Below are 22,870 nucleotides of genomic sequence, written 5' to 3' on the forward strand. Positions count from 1 at the left end.
AGGATCACCATAATAAATTCCTTTGCATCTTGTTGAGCTTTTAGACTAAATACTACAGATCCACTATACTTGTCTACTAGTTCTTGAATGCCTGAAGCAGAATGTATTATACTTCTGTCACAAGATAACCATTATAGGAGTTAAACAATGCTGTGCACAATGTGTTCCATGTTTTTTCTTGAATTGCACTTACAAAATGTGGTAGATGGAAGTGAACATTGAGAACAACATTAGCAAAGCAGTTTACACCATACATTTCCAGTTTTTGTTTTTTGACATCCTCGTCTTTAGGTATGCTTTCTGTCTTTTCTATAAATTTGTTTGATTGTTTTTGTTAGTTTCCGCTTAGGACATAGTACCCATTTTTCATAAACAGGATACTGTCCTAAATAAGGAGCGTATTTACATCTGTAGGGACCACAATCCTAGCCAGGGTAAGTCAAACACAATCCGAACTATCCTGTGCCCAGGCTCTGGTAGGTTGGCACTGAGCAGTCAGGCTTAACTTAGAAGGCAATGTGTAAAGTATTTTTGCAATAAATCATGCAATAACACAGTGAAAACACCACAAAAATACACCACACAGGTTTAGAAAAATCTAAGGTATTTATCTAAGTAAATTAAGGTCAAAACAATCAAGATTTGATAAGCACAAGTTGAAATATAACTTTTGCAATAAAAACAAGAGTCTTAAGTCTTTAGAAATCAAGAAATGTCTCTTGTGTGCACAAAGTACTTGGTATACGTCAAAATTACCACATAAAGACCGCCGAGAAGGTGATGCATGGCAAAAGGAAGGTGCACGTCGGATTTCCTGAAGCGCACAGATGATGTATTGAATTTTTCCATGCTGCAAGGGCTTTGCATTGATTTCTGCCATGCAGTCTAGGGTCCTCACTGCGATGCAGGGTCTTTTGATGCCCAGGGACGATGTGTGGAAATCCTGGGCATACAGGATGAAGTCACAGGTGCAGTGTCGATCCGGTATGATGATGTGTTGGAGTTTCTGTTGCATGGCAGGTGCTGCGTCAATTCCTTACACAGGAAGTCAGACTGCGTCGTTCCGGCTCACAGTGCATTGACCCGGTATGGCTGTGCATCGAAGTTCTGGTTGCAACTCAGTCGCTGTGTCGATCTCCACTTGGGGAGCCAGGCTGCGTCATTCTGGCTCGGAGATGTGGTGATTCTTTCACCACTGGTCAGGCTGTGCATCGATTCCAGCAGGCTTACGTTGATTTTTGCCGCACAAGGAGTTTCCTTATAGAGGAGAAGTCTTTTTGGTCCTGAGACTTCAGGAGCAGGAGGCAAGCTCAATCCAAGCCCTTGGAGAGCATGTTTCAGCAGAGCCAGAGGCCAGGAAGGCAGCAGGGCAACAGCAAGGCAGCAGTCCTTCACAGCAAAGCAGTACAGAGGAGTCCTTTGGTCAGCCAGGCATCTCCTCTTGGCAGGTTGCAGGATCTGGTTCAGAGTGTCTGTCCCTGGAAGATGGTGGGGTCCGGGACCTAGGTTCTATATCCAAAAGTGCCTTTTAAGTAGGGGAGACTTCAAAGAGTGGTTTTGAAGTGCACAAGGTCCCCCTTCAGTACAGGTCTGTCTGCCAGTGTCCCAGTAGGGGGATTGGCAGTCCATTGTGTGAGGGCAGGCCACTAGCCTTTGAAATGTAAGTGTCAGGCCCCTCCACCCTTCCAGCCCAGGAAGAGCCATTCAGTATGCAGATGAGTGCAGGTTTGACTGCGTATCCTGTGTTTGTGTTGTGTGGGTGAAATGCACAAGGGAGCTGTCAGCCAGCCCAGATGTGGATTGGAGACAGGCTGTAAGGCTTAGGTGGATTATAAGTGCAGAGAAAGGCTCACTTTCTAAAAGTGTCATTTCTAAAATAATAATATAACATCCAACCGTACCAATAAGCAGAATTGTGTATTACCATTCTTGCCATACTAAATATGACCTGTTTACTCCTTTCTGATCAGAATCTACCACTCGAACAGTATTTGAGAGTAGCCCTAATGTTAGCCTATGAAAGGAGCAGGCCTCATAGCAGTGGAAGACAAATTTTGGAATGTTTCACTAGCAGGACATATAAAACACACAGATATATGTTGTGCCTTTTACCTACACCGCACCCTGCCCTCTGGGTTACCTAGGGACTACTTTAGGGGTTACTGATATGTAGAGAAAGTGGGGTTTAGGGCTTGGCAAGCACTTTTAAATGCCAAGTCGAAGTGGCAGTGAAACTGCACTTACAGGCCTTGCAATGGCATGCCTGCGATATGGTTAAGGGGCTACTTATGTGGGTGGTACAACCAGTGCAGCAGACTCACTAGTAGCATTCAATCTAAAGGCCCTGGGCACATGTAGTGCATTATAGTAGGGACTTACAAGTAGATTAAATATGCCAATTGGGTATTGTTGGACCTGGCCCTTTTACAGGGTCATTCCCCAAACCTTTTGCCTTTTCCTCCTTATTTTTCTGACCCTTTTTGGTTGACGTTATGACTCTGGACACTTTGCCACTGCTAATCAGTTTTAAGGTGCATGTGCTCTCCCTTGTAAACTTGGTATGCTTAGCTTATACCTAATTGGCATATTTAATTTACCTATAAGTCCCTTGTAAAGTGGTATCTCTATACCCAGGGCCTGTAAATTAAATGCTACTAGTGGGTCTGCAGCGCTGCTTGCATCCACTGAAGTACCCTTTCAAACCTGTCTCAGGCATGCTAGCACAGTTTTCTGCCACAGGGACCTGTCACCTAAATTTATTTGCCAGGCCCAGAACTCCCCTTTTACTACATGTAAGTCACCCCTAAGGTAGGCCCTAACTAGCCCAATGGGCAGGACGCTGTGTATGTAGTAGGCAGGACATGTGTCTATCAGACATTTCACTTAATTAGGGTAGATTAGACATTAATCTAATCTCTCTCCCCTACACAATATTTTTTTAAACGACAGAGGTTTAACTTCTAATAAATACTTTTTCTATTGTTTTTTTCTCTAGTCATTTTTAACAGCACTTTTTTTGTACCAATCCCACATTTCAGCATTCACCAACCGGCAATCATCTATATTAAAAGATCTCCGGCAAAGAGCCCCCATGTGGGGCCCGTCAGGCATTGCAGCACCGGCCTGATGAGGAGCAAAGCCATATGATGAAGCATGTCACCATCTGGTGATTGAGGGCTCTTGTTCAGACTCACAGGGACCGTTCTTTCTTCAATCGTTTTTGGGATTACATTGTCTATCCCTTAGTGGAACTGTGTATTTTTTGTGTTGTGAATCAGATGGGAGTACTATACACAGGACCAGTTTTATTTTCCTAAGTCTCCCGGTATCCTAGCCCTTTCTTTGTTTTTTGTCTTTTAATTGCCCCAGTGCTTTGAAAGGTGCATTGCTGAAGAACAAATTCACTGCCGCGTCACGGGCGATCTTGGTAACTGGAGCGCGTTGGCAGGGAACTTCGTGAAGTGCCCCCTAGATGAGGCACGCTCTGAGGAGTGGCCCCGGAGTACCATCCTACATCGACTCTTGGCCTAAAATCTATGCTGTTGCCCAGGAACTCCAGGAGACACTCGCACTACAGATCGGGTGTGGGCGAGTGCTCAGTTTCGGCCCAAGGAGGGAGGACGACCTCATTGGTCGTCTCCTCTGGATCCCAGGACCACCCGGAGAGCAGGAAGCGGAGAAGGTGAGGGGAGGACCCCTCTCCCCCAGTCGCTGCCGCAGGAGCGTGAAACTCCAGTGATTTTGGTCACGGTGAAGGGCGAGTGGGGCGGAAGCCTTGTCAGAGGCTCCCCTCACTGCCAGGCTCCCTAGTGTGTCGTTTGCTGCTGTTGGCCCCCGCTAGAGGGACAGTTTTAGGCCCAGGGAGGGTCACCCAGAGATCGCATTCCCCAGAAGGGGCCCAGTATGAAAACCAGAGGAGGTACGTGATGCCCCTCCTCCTCCCCCAGTTATCGGAGATGCCCCCAAAGTTAGCGCACGGAGCGCCGGGGGTCCCATTTTGTTCTTCTTGGCAAGGTAATTGTGTTTCCTAGCAAGAACAGGTACCCTTTCTCCTAATGTTCCTATTATGGGCTTGAGGGGACTATTATGCTAACCTGTTCTTGGACATGATGGGACTGTAACCGGGCGTCTATCGCCTCGGTTACTCTTCGTCACCTGGAGCCGACAAAAACATACCCCTGGGGCGCTCAGGAGAGAAACAACGTGGAGCGAGTGACGTCAGACGCAGAATGCGCCGAAAACGAACTTGAAATTGACGACGGACACCCGAATGAGGCGTCAGAGAAGCAGGAAGGAACCCTGCCATCGAGGACGGAGAGCAAGGAGACGCCGTTATTCCCAGAAGACGAGGGATCCCAGGAAGCCCGCAACCACAACCTGAGGGAGCCTGAGGACGGAGAACCACTATTCCCGCAGCAGAAGAACGCCGAGGAGAAACCGGGGAAACACGGAGGGGCCCGCCACGTCCCAGGAGGGGCGTGGCATTCTCAGGTACGATCGTACCTACGGTTTTCTTTTGTGCCTACGTGGTTACCGGGTGGGAGGAAGTTTAAGGGTACTGAAGGGAGGAATGGGGAAAGGTGCTGCAAAGAAGGGGAAGTCTTTTGAGCCCCACAATTGAATAATCCCACGAACAACTGTTATAAAACACCTCTCCCAGCTATAGAGAGACACTAAAGAAGAGAGAAAGGGAGAATACTCACGGGAAGGTGAAATTCACTAGAAAATTAAAATACCCAACCACAACCCTGCACACCCCCATCCTCCCACTACCCCTACTAACCCTCTTAAAACCCCGTAAATCTACCCCTACACTTACCTGTTGTTAAGTTCTTTCTGTTTTGGGGAACCCGGTCCATCGTCACGAGGGAGAAGAACAGACCCTATTCCTCCAATGGACAGCTTGGCTTGAGACCTCCAACCGAACCCCTAAAAGAAGGACAAAGAGCCCTGGTGAACTCATTAGCAAGCCACCAAGAAAATCCAACAAAGAGAAAAAAAGGAACTGTAAAACCATACCAATAAAGCAATTATCCAACCTAAAGCCCGGGGCCTATAGTATTATTCCAATATCCATCCCATATAGACATAGAACCCATCACAGTGGTGTCAGAAGTGGGATATTGGAATAGGCACCCAGGACGGATAGAGACAATGGAAGGTACCCCCACAATAGCGGACATGATGCAGCAATTGGCTGAAGGTCAGAGACACCTTCAGATCGTGTGTGAAGAACAACAGAAAGAAGCTAAGGTTGAAAGAGAAGCCCTGCAAAGTGCTCATAAGAGTCAGGCCACTATCATGGCCAACAATCAGTTGGTACATGAAAACACTCTAAAATCCTTAACAGACACCATCGCGGCCACCCGAGTACACCCAAATGTACCAAGCTCAGTGTTACAAAGGTACCAGGAAGGCGAAGATCCGGATGCCTTTTTTACAAACTTTGAGCGAGTTGCCACTTCAGCCACCTGGCCTCCAGATAGGTGGGGTCAGTATATTGCCCCTTTATTAACTGGAACCCTCCAAGCAGCTTATCAAGCAGTGAACCCGGGAGGTACCACACCCTACCAAGATATTAAAAAGAGCATCCTGGAGAGGGTAGGGTTTGACACAGAGCATTATAGGGTTCGGTTTAGGAAAGCCAAGTGGGGACCGTCCGAGAATCCAAGAGCCTTGTATTTTAGGGTAAAAGATCTGGGCCTCAAATGGCTTGGGCCCATAGGGACTAATAGGGAAGATATTATTGAGGCCATTCTGCTGGAACAATATCTAAAGGCTCTACCCGTCACCACCCGCAACTGGATCAAACAACATCCTACTCCCGACATAAATACTACCATTGAGTTGGCCTGTGCTTTTCACCGCTCCCTCGAGTTTAAAACACCCCTCCATCGTACAGCCCCTACAACATCGCGACAAAACATGGGACAGACTCCACCCTTGGGAAGAAGACCGGTCAAAGAACCTGTAAAAACCAGGGGGATAGAGAGACCATTTTTGCAACAACCCCAATGTTATAGTTGCGGGAGTGGGGCCACATAGCCCGGGTATGTTCCCTTAAAACTAGTAACCAGAACCTATGGAGATAGGTATTACTAGAAGACGGGTTTTCTTTACAGGGGGGAAAAGATACCCATTATAAGAAAGAGCTATTACTCAATGGGAGACTAACCATGGTACTTATTGACTCCGTATGTAGCCAGTCAGTAATCAGGGCTGACCTGATAGACAGCCATACCCTTACTCCTGGGATTACCGTTTCAATTTGCTGTATCCATGGAGAAACCTGAGAATATCCCATGACTTTGGCCACCCTTTCTTGGGAAGGGAAAGAAACACCCATAAGAATGGGAGTAGTAGAACGGCTGGTTGAAGAAGCCATAATCGGAACGGATTATATGGACTTTGCTGTTGTTTTGGATAGTACAAGGAATCAGGAAGATACTAGCACCTGGTGGAAGAATGCCCCTTTTTCCAGCACGCAAATACAACCTCAGGCTATCCGTTATAAACCTACTAGAAAAGAGAAACGGGAAACAATGAGACTCTATGGACAAAAGGACATTGACTATAATCAGGTAATTACACGAGTCCACACCCACAACAGTCTTCCCCCATTCCGTACGTGCCAAAGGGAAGATCCTAGTCTACTTAATGCCTGGAGAACCGCCCGACCTCGAACCCCTGAAGATAAGGGCCCTACTTTTTCCATAATCAAAAATCTGCTTTATAGTATCACTAATATTGACAGTCAGGAAAAGAAACAACTACTTGTTCCCGAGCCCTATAGACAGCAAGTATTACATCTGGCCCATAGTCAACCGGGGGGTGGTCACTATGGGAGAGAAAAAACGGAAGAATATCTGTTAAGGAGGTTCTATTGGCCTGGGGTATTTTCCCAGATCAGGAAATTTTGTCAACAATGTCCTAAATGTCAGTTCATTGATCCTGGGCCGAAGAAGAGAGCCCCCTTACAACCCCTTCCCATTATCGAAATACCCTTTTCCAGGATAGCAGTGGACATCATAGGACCTCTTATACCTTCCTCAAAGGGTTATCGATATGGATTAGTACTAGTGGATTACGCCCCTCGGTACCCCGAGGGCATCCCGCTCACCAGTATTAACACCAAAAGTGTAGCCAATGCTATGATAGGATCCTTCGCCCGAATAGGCTTTCCCAGAGAGATTCTAACAGATCAAGGAACACAGTTCATGTCCAATCTAAAGGCTCAGATCTGTCAACTTCTAGGAATTAAACAAATAAGGACTGCATTTTATCATCCTCAAACCAATGGTTTGGTGGAGAGATACAACTGCACCCTGAAAACCCTTTTAAGAAAATCAGTTTCTGAATCAGGAAAAGACTGGGATAGGAGGTTGCCATTAGTACTATATGCCATTTGGACCCATGAGCAAGCATCCACAGGACACAGTCCTTTTGAACTAGTGTTCTGACGGCAACCACAAACATTATTGGATATGGCCGCAGAATTATGGGAAGAGGAGGAAGGGGGAGAGAAATCCCTTTTAGAATATAGCAGCGATTTAAAATCCCGATTACAATCAGTATGGGAAGATGTAAGGGAAAATATGGAAAAAGCCCAGAATAAACAAAAACAGTATTATGATGGGAGTACTCAAATGAGGACCTTAAATAAAGGGGAAAAGGTGTTAGTACTCCTACCCAGTTCCGATAACAAACTATTGGCCAAATGGCATGGGCCGTATGAGGTGATAGGAGTAGTGACCCCAGTTACCTATACCATCCAATTGGCTGATAATCCCAAACGAACCCAGATATTCCATATAAATCTGTTAAAAAAATGGGAAGAGCCTACAGATGCTCAGGCAACTGGATGCTTGGTCAATACGGTTAAAGAGCTAGAGATAGGGTGGTGTCCTACTGATAGACATTCCAAAACCGAAGAGCTGCAAAGAAATACACATCTCACGCCAAAGCAAAAAAATCAGTTAACCCAACTGCTCACCTGTCATAATCAAGTGTTTTCTACGCAGCCGGGTAAAACCACTTTAGTACAGCACCAGATTTTAACCCAACCAGGTAAAATAGTCAGGTTATGACCCTATCGTATTCCTGAGGCCCGAAAAGTCCTAGTAGAAAAAGAAATAGAGAAAATGTTAGACATGGGTATTATAGAGCCCTCAAAACGTCCCTGGTGTTCCCCGGTGGTGTTATCCCCCAAACCGGATGGATCCATATGGTTCTGTATTGACTTCAGACAGGTCAATGTGGTGTCCCAATTTGATACCTATCCCCTTCCCAGGGTAGACAAATTCATAGAAAGACTAGGGAAAGCCAAGTATATGTCCACCCTTGATTTGACAAAGGCATACTGGCAGATTCCATTAGCAGCAGAGGATAAGGAAAAAAATTCCTTCTCTACCTCCTCGGGCCTATATCATTTTAATGTTCTCCCTTTTGGTTTACATGGGGCTCAGGCCACCTTCCAACGTCTTATAGATTCTGTATTACGACCTCACACCAGATACACGGCTGCCTATCTGGATGATATTGTTATATATAGCGAGACCTGGGATGATCCCTTACGCCTTTTATATACATTTTTTACTGTCTTACATCAGGCAGGGCTTACAGCCAATCCTTCTAAAAGCTGTTTAGCCTTTCATGAAATCTCTTACTTAGGGTATCACATCGGAGGAGGTATCATTAAACCACAGATGAACAAAGTAGAAGCCATTACTCGCATAAAAGCTCCTACCACAAAAACGGAGGTACGTTCTTTTCTAGGCCTAGTTGGTTACTATAGGAGATTTATACCGCATTATTCAACCTTGGCGGCACCCTTAACAGATCTCCTGAAGAAAGGACAGCCCAAAAATATTATGAGTCTCACCTCTTCCCAGACCCATAGTTACCAAACTTTACAAAAATGTCTCACTACGCAGCCGGTATTGAGCTGTCCAGATTTTAATCTTCCATTTCACTTGCAAACTGATGCCTCAGATGTAGGGCTGGGGGCGGTTCTTTTCCAAAAGGATAATGAGAACATAAGCCACCCCGTGGTCTTCATAAGTCACAAGCTTTTTCCCAGGGAACAGAGATATCCTATAATAGAAAGGGAATGCCTGGCCATCAAGTGGGCAATCACAAGCCTGCAGTATTAACTCCTAGGACTGTCCTTCTTACTGTATACTGACCACGCTCCTCTTATGTGGCTCTCAAGACACAAAGATACCAACGTCCCTATATTGGGATGGTTTATGGAACTTCAACCTTTTTCCTTCCAGGTATGCCACCTTTCTGGGGAGCTTATGGGTCAAGCCGACTATTTGTCCCGTTATCCGGCCTCTCTGGGACTCGAACAGCCCCATTCATGGGAGGGGACATGTAACCGGGCATCTATCGTCTCGGTTACTCTTCGTCACCCGGAGCCGACAAAAACATACCCCCGGGGCGCTCAGGAGAGAAGCAACGTGGAGCGAGTGACCTCAGACGCAGAATGCGCCGAAAACGAACTTGAAATTGACGACAGACACCCGAATGAGGCGTCAGAGAAGCAGGAAGGAACCCTGCCATCGAGGACCGAGAGCAAGGAGATGCCATTATTCCCAGAAGACGAGGGATCCCAGAAGCCCACGACTAGAACCCGAGGGAGCCGGAGGAAGGAGAACCACTATTCCCACCGCAGAAGAATGCCAAGGAGAAACCGGGGAAACACGGAGGGGCCCGCCACGTCCCAGGAGGGGCGTGGCATTCTCAGGTACGATCGTACCTAGGTTTTTTTTTTTATGCCTCCGTGGTTACCGGGTGGGAGGAAGTTTAAGGGGATTGAAGGGAGGAGTGGGGAAAGGTGCTGCAAAGAAGGGGAAGTCTTTTGAGCCCCAAAATCGAATAATCCCACGAACAACTGTTATAAAACACCTCTCCCAGCAATAGAGAGACACTAAAGAAGAGAGAAAGGGAGAATACTCACGAGAAGGTGAAATTCACTAGAAAATTAAAATACCCAACCACAACCCTGCACACCCCCATCCTCCCACTACCCCTACTAACCCTCCTAAAACCCCATAAATCTACCCCTACACTTACCTGTTGTTCCGTTCTTTCTGTTTTGGGGAACCCGGTCCATCGTCGCGGGAGAGAAGAACAGACCATATTCCTCCAATGGACAGCTTGGCTTGAGACCTCCAACCAAATCCCTAAAAGAAGGAAAAAGAGCCCTGGTGAACTCATTAGCAAGCCACCAAGAAAATCCAACAAAGAGAAAAAAAGGAACTGTAAAACCATACCGATAAAGCAATTATCCAACCTAGAGCCCGGGGCCTATAGTATTATTCCAATATTCATCCCATACAGACATAGAACCCATCACAGGGACTTATACATGTTTGCCTACATTCCTTTTATGGGCATTGCATTCTATGCGGATGTATTTATGACTTGCCATAGGTTTTTAAAATGCTCTTAGTATAGGCATTTATTATATTTCCATAACAAGTGCATTTCTTTGATATCATTTTTTATTGCTGCTTATGTTGCAGAATCCTGAGTACTGTGTGTTCTAACGTGACTACTGTTTATTCTTGCAGAGTATTAGTAACCTGTGTAACATTCTGACCAATGCTAAGGTAGCAGGATATTAATGACATGTAATGTTTGGTCTAAGTTTGTTTTGTGCAATATAGTTTATTTTTACATAGCTCAGTGTTGTGTTTACTTTGTGGAGAACATATTGTGTCATGTGTGTGTGTGTGTGTGTTGTGCCAGCGCTTTACACATTGCCTCTGGGTTAGGCCTGACTGTTCGTGCCAAGCTACCAAGGGGGTGGGCAGGGGTTATCTTGAACGTGTAACTCCCCTGCCCTGATTAAAGTGGGTAGGTTCTGCCTCGGTTAGGTGCATACCTTAGCCAGCCATAAACCCCATTTGTAACAGGTATGAACCAATGTTACCATGTTTTAAGGGAGGGAGCATATGCACTTTAGCACTGGATAGCAGTGGTAAAGTGTGCAGAGTCCTAAATCCAGCAAAAACAGTGTCAGAAAAGTGGAGGGAGGCAGGCAAAAAGTTGGGGGATGACCACCAGAAGGCTGTCAGGTCTAACAGTATGTATCTAACATATTTGATTTTACAATGTCTGTACTTTCTGGTTCAAACTCTGCCAGGTACTGGATTTCAGGGAAATACTTCAAAACTCTGTTTATTGTACTAGATAGTCCCAGACTTACCCAATTCCTTTTGATTTGGAGAACAAACATGCAAGACTCAACCTATCACAGTCTTCATAGGACCCCATCTCCCTACTGGAAAGCATTTTCAGGCTGAACAAATAGAATTTCTTGCTAAGTGTCTTCTCTGCAGAAATCTCCTCTCACATGTCTTTTATCACTGTTTTTTATTTTGTTTTGTAATATACGATGTGATATACCGTGACACAGCAATGGAGTTGTCTGCAACAAATTGTATGTCCATATTAGCATTCCACATTTTTTAAATCACAAGATTGTATTCATTAGTATATTTGGATTCTTCAGTTCTTTTTAAGTTATATATATTCTTTGGTGATTTCTGTGTCAGTGTATCTCTGACTGAAGACGAGAAGCTGTTTACTCTTCCTTTTGAAATTAGAGGTTTTGGAAATCCAAATTGACAGCTTTTATAAAAATTGTCTTTAGACCTGTATCTACGACAGCAGTACTTCCCAGATCTGTGTGTTTGGAAATGCAAAACCTGTGCTCTGAGACCTTTTTCACCAGTGTGTTTTGGTATGGTACATGTGACATACTGTTCTATAAAAGAGAACATAAACTCATCACTGTCTGCTCCAAATGTGGGTGCATCTTTTATCCATAGTAGCATGTGAATATGAGGAGCACCTCTTTTCTGGTACTCTTTCTGCCAGAAGAAATCACTTACTTCTCCAAGAGGAGGATTGCTTTTATAGCAGATAAAAGCAAGTATAGCTTGGAACCTGTGGTTGAAACACCTACAAACATTAGCAGGATCTATTGAACAAAGTTCTCCAGCTGTCTTTACATTGATGTCTTTTATATTAGAGTTTGCTTCTCTCAAGAATTGAATCAAGTCATCCCAAAAATTCTCCCCACAACTCAGTGTCAAAAACCACGTTGAGGGTCCCAGGTTTCTCAGCATACACTTCACTTCTCCATGACCACATAACCTATATTCATTTGTACCACGTTGGCACACCATTAAATTAATCAAGTTGTATTCTAAGTTCTCATAATTTTCATGAACTTTGTTAACAAAGTCTCTCGCAGACATATTCTGAAGATTAACTTCTGTTTTTAGAATGTGATTTACTGCATACAAAAGTCTGGGCATGTCACTCTCAAATAGAAGGTGAAATATGTATTTATGTACAGATTGTATAAGGATAGGTTCATATACATTTAAATCTCGTAGTTGTTCTGGAATAGTAACACGTTCTAACCTGTTATGTACTGCTCCAGCTGGTGTTTTCTGATCCCTTAACTTATCATAGAGGTACTTACATATAACTTGCTGAATGTCCATCTCAAAACACTCCTCTACAAGTAAATAAGCAGCAAATTCTTGCCACATTTCCCTGTTTTCCCCTTCAGTTTTTTTTAAAATACATCTACATTTCATGTTTGACTTTTGTAGTGAGTGCATCTACAGCAAATGCAAACATAGTTTGTTTTTTCTGAACAAGCTGTGTTAAACTTTATAATTTCTTGTTCGAAATTCTCAGTAGCAATACCTGTGCTCTCTTTCTCATAACTGTACCTACAAATTCTTCATTCTCTCTAGAATCCTCTTCAGGACCAAAGAACCGAAACTGCACATCCTCACAACTTTTTCTACCTCTTGTACGGTACCATGCAAAAGTACTCTATTCATCTCTCCTAAACATAACGCTGGAGTCTTCACATAGTAAAGTCTCCTAACTAAACTTCGTGTTTTTGAATGACGAACTGCCAACATCCTAAAATAATAAAAGGTGCTTTGGAACACTTTCTTGGATAAACATGCTAATGAATGTCCTTGTAAATTATTGTACTTTCTTACTTTCCATGGATCTAATTCTTACAAAACTGATTTTTTTTTGCTTCAGACCTCTGCATGGTAACTCACGTACAAAACTCCTTAAAAAATCAATTGATTGCTGCCGAATAGTACAAATACTACGGCAGTTCCATTTGTGTACAGGAGCCTGTCTACGCCTTCCCTGAACCTCTTCAGCTGCCACCTCTTCCACATGTCTAGCAACACTCTCTTTTTTGCAACTGGACTGGCATCTTCCATCTCATAACATCCACCAGTTGATGCACTAATGTGTTGACTTGTAAATACCCTTCTTCATTAAAGAAAGACTCTATACTGGAGGTATGCTTCCATACATTTTTAACTATTTTACAAAAATTACTTTCATTTACAAGTCTTTTCCTTTGGCTGCATCTCTTCATACATAACACTGTTTTATCCAGTGTTTTCATTCTTGTGAGAATCAAAATAAAAAACGTACTCTTTAACACAAATGCCTTATGAACTACATCCTCAAGACGTTCTTTTTGTTTTAGTACTTCCCTTCTCCTTTTGTACAACTTCATATTTTTAAGAAGATTCTTAATTACCCTGGCACGAAACATTCTAACTCTAATTCCTTTAAACTGCTGCTGTCTTCTGTTAAACCTATTTGGCTTTTTCAATGATTTCTTGCTCTTCATCTTACATGATTTTGGTTCTTTCTTGGTTGACTTCAAATGTTCTTTTTTATTTACATCATTTTGCACACCTTGCAGTTTCCCACATATAGTTTTAAGAATGTTTTTGCTTCTCTTACCAGCAGCTCTTTTGTCTTTAACCACAATCTCCTCATGTTCCATCTTTTATTTCTGTTTTGCAAGTAGATAGTAGGCTTTCCTCGTTTTTTTTGGCATCTTAAATGTCTCTTCTAAGTAAAAATAAATCTCTGAAACACAAAAAAATATAGAAACATTAATTTTACATAGGAAACTATTCAATTTCATATAGTTATAATATCAGTATCAGCCTCACAGTCTCTTTTTATGCAACAATGTGTTTTTGTGTCTATTAGTGTATGCATAAGTGTGACAGTCAACTTGACACTGTATGATTTAGTGTGTACCTGATACTGTTGGTGCATATAGAATTCTGCAGCACACATACAAACAGGAAAACACCTCTCATGATTGTTTTTTGTGCAGGAAGGTGCCCCTTCCTGCACAACAACAATGATCCCCACAATGCAGGGACCAAAGGGTGTCTGCATTAGCACTAGGTCGCAAATAATGTGACAGCACAGGGGGGAGGACAGAAATGCCCCGTATCTTGTAGATACAGCACATTTCTCCCCTTTCCCGGTGCAAAGGGTGGTGTAGCAAGACACTTGTGATCCACCTTGTGCCATGGACCTCATGTGTGAGGCCATATATATTTTATTTTATAAACAGATACAATCCTCTCCCATAACAATTATAGATTCTACTTTAAACCTAACCTCTATCTACTAAAAAAGTAACTTTATGCTTTTCTAAGTGGATATAAATACTAACTCAACTTACACCATAAATAGTGTGCATATAAAATCTACAGTACTAAATAAAAGCCATGATTTCAAACCTTCTACTGTTAATCATTTTCTAAAATATTAAATACATCACTATGGATAAGAATAAAAGTTCAATGGCTCTCTACCTATAGCTGAGGTAATATGGTTTTATCAATATCATATACACTTTTATCAGTCTTATTTACAAACACAGCTCACTTTAAAACTAATACTTTTAATCACATAACTGTTAATAGTTTGCATTGACAGGTAAAATACTATCACAATATCACTTTGGCACTTTTGTTTATATTAGAATGAAATCTCAGAATAAGAATGGTAAACCACTCTTAGGCCAAGGAACAAGTAATGGCAACCTGTTCATCTTTGCCCTCAGTGATACTGTCCTACTTATCAAGTCACAAACGGAGTTTCATGTTTTATTTATGTTATCCCACATCTGAATTGGTAGTGGCTGTTAACCCTTTCTTATAATTTTGGTAAGGAGCCCAGTTTGTTGCTGTGTGCTGCTGGTGTCGCGCTTCCGTCACAGCCCCCAGTGCACACCTCCTGTGTATCTTCGCAACAGAGTCGCAACTCCATACAGGGGTTTGAAATTATATTTCCCATTATTTTTTTGGTACAGTTTCAGCCGTATTTTAAGTTTTCTGAGAATATTGAATTGGAAAAATCATTTTTCCAGTTCCTTGTCTACCAAAACATCTCTTATTTGAAAAATGTATGTCTGCTTTAAAATCTCCCCTTCCCCCACACTCTTTCTCCTCAGCTGCCATAGCGACCTCCTGTAGAACATTGTACTGTACCAGTAGTTCAATAGTTCACAGCAGTTTTTCTTAGCAGCAGACTAGCTTTAATTTGTGCTGTAGCAGGCGTGGTTGACTATTACAGAATGTAAGCATTTCCAAAATGTGGTTACTTGATTATGAAAAAATAAGAACCAATCTGTGATTCACTGACTTCACAACCTATATTTACCTACTAGTGTATCTACAATATCCAATCAAAATTGTGCTTTTTTAAATCCACTGCTCCCTCCATTTTAACCACCTCACATTTTGAAAGCTACTTCATTCAGCTGCAGCTTTTTCTTGTGTGCTACTTCTCCTTTCCTTTAAAATGGAGTGTGGATTGTGGGCTAGAGAGTATGCTAGAAAGAGTGACATTAACAGGGACCTTGGTTGGCCTAATGTGGATATTACTTGGGTTGGCCAGAGAGGGTTAAAGTTGGAGCAAATGCTTCTATTGGTTAAAACCATTAGAGATTGCCAACCACCCCACCTAAATATTGTGCAATGTGGTGGTAATGACCTGGGCACACTGACTGGAGTAGGACTGGAAATCCTAGTGAGGAATACCTTTGCTCTACTAATGCACCTCTTCCCTCACACAGCCTTTGTGTTCTCTAACATATGCCAGAAGCAGAAATGGAAGTGGTCAACTGAATTCTGTCAACAGACATACAAAGCCAGGAAACATGTTATTAAAACTGTTTCAGCATTTCTCAGAGACCATACCATGGGCTCTATCTACAATAATAACCTGTACTTTCACATGGATGGGATGTATAGAAGAGATGGTGTTCACTTCACAGATGAAGGAAGCAGAGTGTTTCTCAGCAACTTCAAACTCTTCATCTGCTCGTATGTTTACTAATCATATACACACAATAAACATAGAGGCTCTTTTTAGAGCCATTCAACATCCCAAGCACTCTTTAAATTTCAAAGAAAATCTGATTATTTTTTTAACAAAAAAATTGGAGGCACAACTCTGTCCCAGATTTTCAAATCAAAAACACAAACATTCAATGCACAACACCCAACATATTGTTCACATGTCTTTCTTTTACTCTCTATATGTACCAATGCATTTCTGAATTACTCAGTGGAAGTCTAATGGACTATGTTATTGGGTGCAAGAGTGGGAAACTGGATCGGTGAGTGGGTGTGTGAAAGTGTGAATGCATGTGTAAATGGGTGCATGAGTGGAAGTACCTGTGAGTAGGTGTCTGAGTGCCTGAGTAATTGTGTGAGTGGGTGCATGAGTGTGCATCAGGGTGTGTGAATGTGTGTGCAAGTGTCTGAGTGGGTCTTTCAGTGGGTGTATGACACTTTGAATGGATCTCTGAGTGGGCTCATGAGAGTGATAGTGAATGTCAGAGTGGGTGTGTGAGTGTGTACGTAGGTTTTTCAGTGGGTGCATAACTCTCACTGTGTGTACCAGTGGGTGTATGAGTCTGTGACTAGCCCTGAGAGTAGGTGCATGGGTGTGGGAGTGGGTCTTTGAATTGGTGTACCAGCGTCTGGGCATGTCTGTGAGTAGATATACCAGTCTCACTGTGTCTGTGAGTGGGGTTAAGAGAGTATGAGTGAGTCTTTGAGTGGGTGAATGAGTGTCAGTGTACCCATGGTTGGATGCTTCACTGTCTGAGTGGGTCTGTGAGTGGGTGCATGAGTTTGTGAGTAGGTGCATGGGTCTGTAACTGGGTGCGTGATTGGTTGATTGGGTCTGTGAGTGGGTGTGTGAATGTCTGAGTTGGTCTGCGAGTCAGTGCTTGAGCACTTGAGTGGGTCTCCCACTAGGAGCATAAGTGTCTGAGTAGGTCTGTGAGTGGGTTGAGTGTGTGCGTGGGCCTGTGAATGGGGGTGTACATGTCTGCGTGGGTATGTCAGCCAGTGCTTGAGTGGATCTCTTACTAGGAGTATGAGTGTCTGAGTGAGTCTGTGAGTAGGGGCATGACAGTCCAAGTGGGTCTGTGAGTGTCTGAGTGGGTCTGTGAGTTATTGTGTGAATGAGTTTCTGTAGAAAAACCATTTTTTGATTTTGATAATAACTTTTGTTTCATTTTGCAAATCTGCAGGACATTTTTAAAAAGTTCATCCTCCTCAGCTCCTTCACAGAATGTTTTGTGTTGATCCATCAAGTGGGGTCCAAGAAAAAGGAGGTCCCAAAAATGTGATTGTCCATTTTATTCCAATAAAAAACTTATCTCTCAAAATTTTGTAAAAAGATAGAACTTACTCAGAAACTGTGTTTTTTGTGATTTGGTGTAACTCAGTTTAGCCTTTTTTTTTTAGAAGTTAGTGTTTAAGAGTGTCTCTTTTGGGCAAGAAGGGGTATGAAAGTTGGGTATATCTGGACTGTTGGGGTTAAGATATGCTACGATTGGCCACTTTGAAAGGACTAGTCAGTTCTGATTGGCAGACTATAACATGAACAATATGTTGTGGCAGCCCTTACGGTATTCACGGAAAGGTCCCTGTATCAGGAAAATGAATTAAAGAATGCAAGAAGACATACAAGCACACCCTCAACTCTAGAAGCATGTGGGGTTGGCGGGGGTGGGACTTCCCAAAGGGCTGGCTAAAACATGGACGTGAAGGAAGTAAAAGTGCTGGTAAAGGATTTATTCAAACATAAACTATTTAAATTAATTAGCTAAATATTTCAGATGTCCAGAAATAACATCAGAACTGAATTCACTCAATCAATCAATCAATATTTCTATAGCACGGCTAATAACCCATGGGGTTTGCGGGCGTGCTGCTCAATCTAAAAGCCAGGTCTTGAGGCCGTTCCTGAATTGCTTAAGAGATGCTGTATGTCTGAGTTTGAGAGGTAGCGTGTCCCATGTCTGGGCTGTAAGGTAGGAGAAGGATCTTCCTCCTGCTGTGCATTTTTGGATCTTGTGAATCGCTGCAAGGGTGAGCTGGGAAGAACGGAGTTGTCTGTTGAGTATGTAGAAGGTGAGGCAGTAGTTGAGGTAGGCCGGTCCTATGTTGTGTAGTGCCTTGTAGGTGTGAATAAGAAGTTTGTATGTGCTGGGCCTGTTGACTGGGAGCCAAAGGCTGTGTCAGGGGATGTCCAGGATTAGCCTGGCTGCTGCATTCTGGATTCTTTGTAGTCTTGATAGCAGTTTCTCGGTGATGCTGACATAGAGGGTGTTGCCATAGTCCAGTTTGTTACTGACGAGTGCGTGAGTGACTTCAGTAGTTACTTGACACAGTACTTGACACTGTGGAAGTAAACAAATAAGAAGTAAACAAATAAAATGACAAAGCAGGTGAAGAAATAAACAAACCTGTATTTCAAGAAAAACTAGTATTAAATATAGAATTGAAGGGGTTCACATTATAAATCTAAAAATACACTGACATTGTGTAGTTATAACACAATTAAAATATTATTTACCATATGTCAATGTATATACAACCTACTTTAAGAATATCATAATGTTATCTCCACTTAGTAAACAGCTACAAAATTCAAACTTGGACTTTTTAAAATATATATTACAAGCCCAATTCACTGATAAAGTAGGATTTGTAATAAATATTTTAGAACAGGGGCATTTCAAAATTCACATTCTCCCTGATTAAAACCTTTAGAAGCCCATATTCATGAGCTTCTAACTCTCGCCCAGGAGCTGGATGGCCCCTTAGATGAGATGTGACCTTGCTCCCAGAGGTGAGACAAAGCTCATAGATAAGGGGAGGTGTTTGAGTTCTCTGACAGGATGACCATCTAGCCATTGCCCAAGAATTTAATTAACTTCAATGAGGCCTACCCTGTCACAGGCAAATGTTGCTTACACCAGTCATTGTCCCCTTCTTTGTCCCTTTAGTCAGCCATGCATCAATCCCAATGGGAGAGGCACTGCCCCGAGAACTGGTTTTGTCTGACCAAAGAGGAGGAGTTACTCAGTTCCGTGGCTCCACCTTTGTTGGGCACATGAGTTCTGAGAAGGGGAAGAAAGAGTCTGCCTTGCTGGAGTTAGGCAGAGAGGAGCACTGTGGCAGTAGGGCACACAGAAACTACTGCACATGTGGGTAAGAATACCCATAGGTGATTTTCCCCGATTGGTTTATTGGTTAGAAAGGTATCAGGTGTCACCCACAGGTTAGTGCCAGCCAAAAATGTTGCAACTATGGGCGTCCTCTTTAGAACACTATTGGACCTTTGAAAGACAGAAGCATTACTACATCTGCTGTTCAGAACTGTGAGGAGATGTGAATGCCTGGACCTGCTTCCACTTGTACTCAGGACACAGAAGTGAACTCTAAGGTTCAGTTGGTTGATATGTTAAACTACAGGAACACAACAATCTTCTTGGAGCCCTTTTCAGAAAAGGCTCAGCTGGCCAGTTCCAACTGACCTTGCCCTGGACCCTGCTTGTGGCTTTTGCTGGAGTGAGTTGTGATGCCCAAGTGCTGTTCCTCAGTTACTGGGGCCATTGGCTATGTCAAAGTATACCTTTCCGAACACCCTGAGAAACCAGGGATTTAAAACATCTTGGCTCCAAAAACTTTCAGAGAACTATGACAAACCTGAAAAGTCAATCTGACAAAGGTGCATTTCCTCTTTGCCAAAGATTCAGATTGCTCCTGCACTGCTAGAGAAAAACCTTCATTGGGTGTGAATTTCTCCTCCTCAGAGCTTTCCTGCCAAAAGTCAAAGGTCTCACCAGGATCTCAACCAACTGCTATCAACCAACTGCGCTCCTTGGCTACAGCCTGCTGCCTTGTCCCCCTGAAGATTTTTAACTTCAGTTACTGAGACTGAGATTGAAGTTAACATGTCCAACTGGGTTGAGCATGATTTCTGTATCAGACCTGTCCTCCATCATGGTTAGCCTTAATTTGTGGCTTGGTTCTAGTGCAGGGCAACCAGTTAACAGTGGTTAGTGCTTAATGCATTTGGTGTTATTTTTAATTTCAAATTTGAAAGTTCATATCTCTGGTTCCCTTTATTGGATTTTTGGTGATTTGGTGTCATATTATTTATTTAAATGTTTTCTATGTTTCTCAAGTGATTTGGATTTTTCTTGTGTTGTGTTTTGGTTTATTACTTTCTTGGTACTGCATACATGGCAACATATTGCCCGTAATTTAAGCCTGTCTGCTCTGTGCCAGAGCTATCAGTGTGTTGAGCCCAGGTTTATTTAGTGACTTTAGTGGTTCATCCTGACAAGGACTGTGACTATTACCTGAGACTGCACATATCCCCAACTAGTACTCCAATTTCTTCATCACCACTCATGAAATCTCTGGCATATCCTCCAACCAAACCTTGTGCCCAGTCTGCATCATTGATTGGATTCTGTACCTAGGCCCCGGCATTGTCTTGCCACCAACCCACCCCAATCATCAAACATCAACTGCACACCATCATCATCTGTATATAGGACATGTTTGACACAGGCCTGTGGGCAGGGTCTGCACACACTACTCCGCAAATAGACAAACCCCATTATGTACAGACGTAGGACATGACCATTGTCTGAAAGGTCTTGTGAAATTCTAGCAACCAACGTACGTTAGGGGTTTGGTGGTGGGATTGCCTTATTGGCAGACTATGTGCCCCAACCTTCTGCATGTGGCTATCCCCCGCTGTGCATGGCCTTCCACCACATAAAGTGAAGGTTGGCCTTAGAGCATATAACACCCTACTTGCTCACTCTTTAGCCTTTCACAGCAGAGATTGACCAAAAAATCGATTGTTCAAAGTTCAGCAGCCAACACTCCGTAGTTGGCCTTCCCCAACCACACCCATCCTTTGGGTGAAAACAAGTGAAAAAACAATGATATCTATCAAAAGTGCTTCACTTCTGAAATATCCAATTTCATTCGCATCTTTTGAAAGCTTACAGACAAGCTTATAGGAATCCAACAGTTAATTTACTTTGTTGTAGCGGTCCGCTTTCACAAAGCCTATAACACACTGTTGGTATCATTTGTCGATCTCATTAATAATTTCAAAAATGTTATTATTTAAATATATTACGTCATTCAACATACCATGAGTGATGAAATCTGAGGTATAACGAGCACCGCAAAACGGGGTGACAAGTCATAGAAAGTTCACTAAATTATAACTGACATATTTCACTGTTTTCTTTAGCATTAGTTCATGTCTCATTCCCACACCTAACTATAATGTTACTGTAGCTGATGTTTCAGTGCATAATCATGTAGCTTGATTGTTAAATGGAGCCACAGATAGCATCCCTAGACCCCTATTGGTTTAACTCTCCAATCATTTACTCTATAGTCTATTTATGTATCTGTTATAATCCTATAACGTGTATATTCTTTAACTCTTGCTATTTAGCTACTTCTTTTTTAATTGTTTCTGATCTGACGTGTCAAAATGGTATTGTTGCCTACTTTCGAATCAGTTATTTATGAACATTAAAAGAACAATCTGGTTGAGGTTAAAGTCAGCCTAAGAGAATGGCACTTTCAAACCCTTAGCTCCTTTCCTTTTGATGTGTTCTTCCATCCTTCTGCTTCTGTCCCCTCCCCTTAAAGTTTACCCATTACACTTCAAATAGGGAAAAACAACTACCTCCCTCTATTCTTTGTAGGGCCCTAATGATGCAATTTTAGTCTCCTTTCAAAATGAATATACAGGCGGAGAGCTTGGCCCGGAGACTAATGCTTCCCACCTAGAAACTCTCAAAATGCCCCACCACTCTACGGTGAATTTTTGCAGTGCAGAGACCTCATCATAGTGTTCTATTTATTTATTTATTTTTGTGTAGTTTTATTTGGTGCAAATTTGACCCGAAGGTATTGTAGCACTCCAGTTACGTTACACAAGTACACATTGATTTAAGGTAGGCACAGGGAAGTTAAGTGATTGCCCAGAATCACAGGACTTTGAGGCGACACCCAGACTCACATCTGGTTCTTTAGCTCCAGCGTTGACAGCTCTGCCCATTATGCTACATCCTTTATGTTCATCATTTTAGATATGATGTAAAGTGAAATAAAATCATATGATCCCAGATGTTCTGATGCAGTGGGAAAAGGTCATCCGAGGCCCTGACCAACCGTGCCTGCATCCAGTGAAGGCTGGCAGAAAGTAAAATGTAGGGGGGGCAAAAAACGACACCATATACACACAACATAACATACCTAACATATACACATAACATAGGCAACATACACACATAACATACCACACATAACATGCACACCAATATAAATATAAATAAAAAACACTTACCTTACTCGACGTCCTGCAGCACATCCTCATTTTGCAGCACGTACTCGGAGCGCAAAGCTCACAGCCAACTACCTCATCCACTCAAGACACTGTTTTTATGCTGTTAAGCAGCATGAAAAAAGTGTTTTGATTGGCTGGAGTGGGATGGCTCGATGCTACAAAAGGCACAGTATGCCTGTGCCTTCTCTCCAACCCAGCTGTCTAATACAGAGTTGGAGACGTTTGAAATGTGCATGTCGGTTTGGCCGTAGCAAGTTAGACAGCCAAACCATCATGCCCACTTCAAGCAAAAGGG

Source organism: Pleurodeles waltl, chromosome 5 (assembly GCF_031143425.1).
Source record: "Pleurodeles waltl isolate 20211129_DDA chromosome 5, aPleWal1.hap1.20221129, whole genome shotgun sequence".
NCBI lineage: Eukaryota > Metazoa > Chordata > Amphibia > Caudata > Salamandridae > Pleurodeles > Pleurodeles waltl.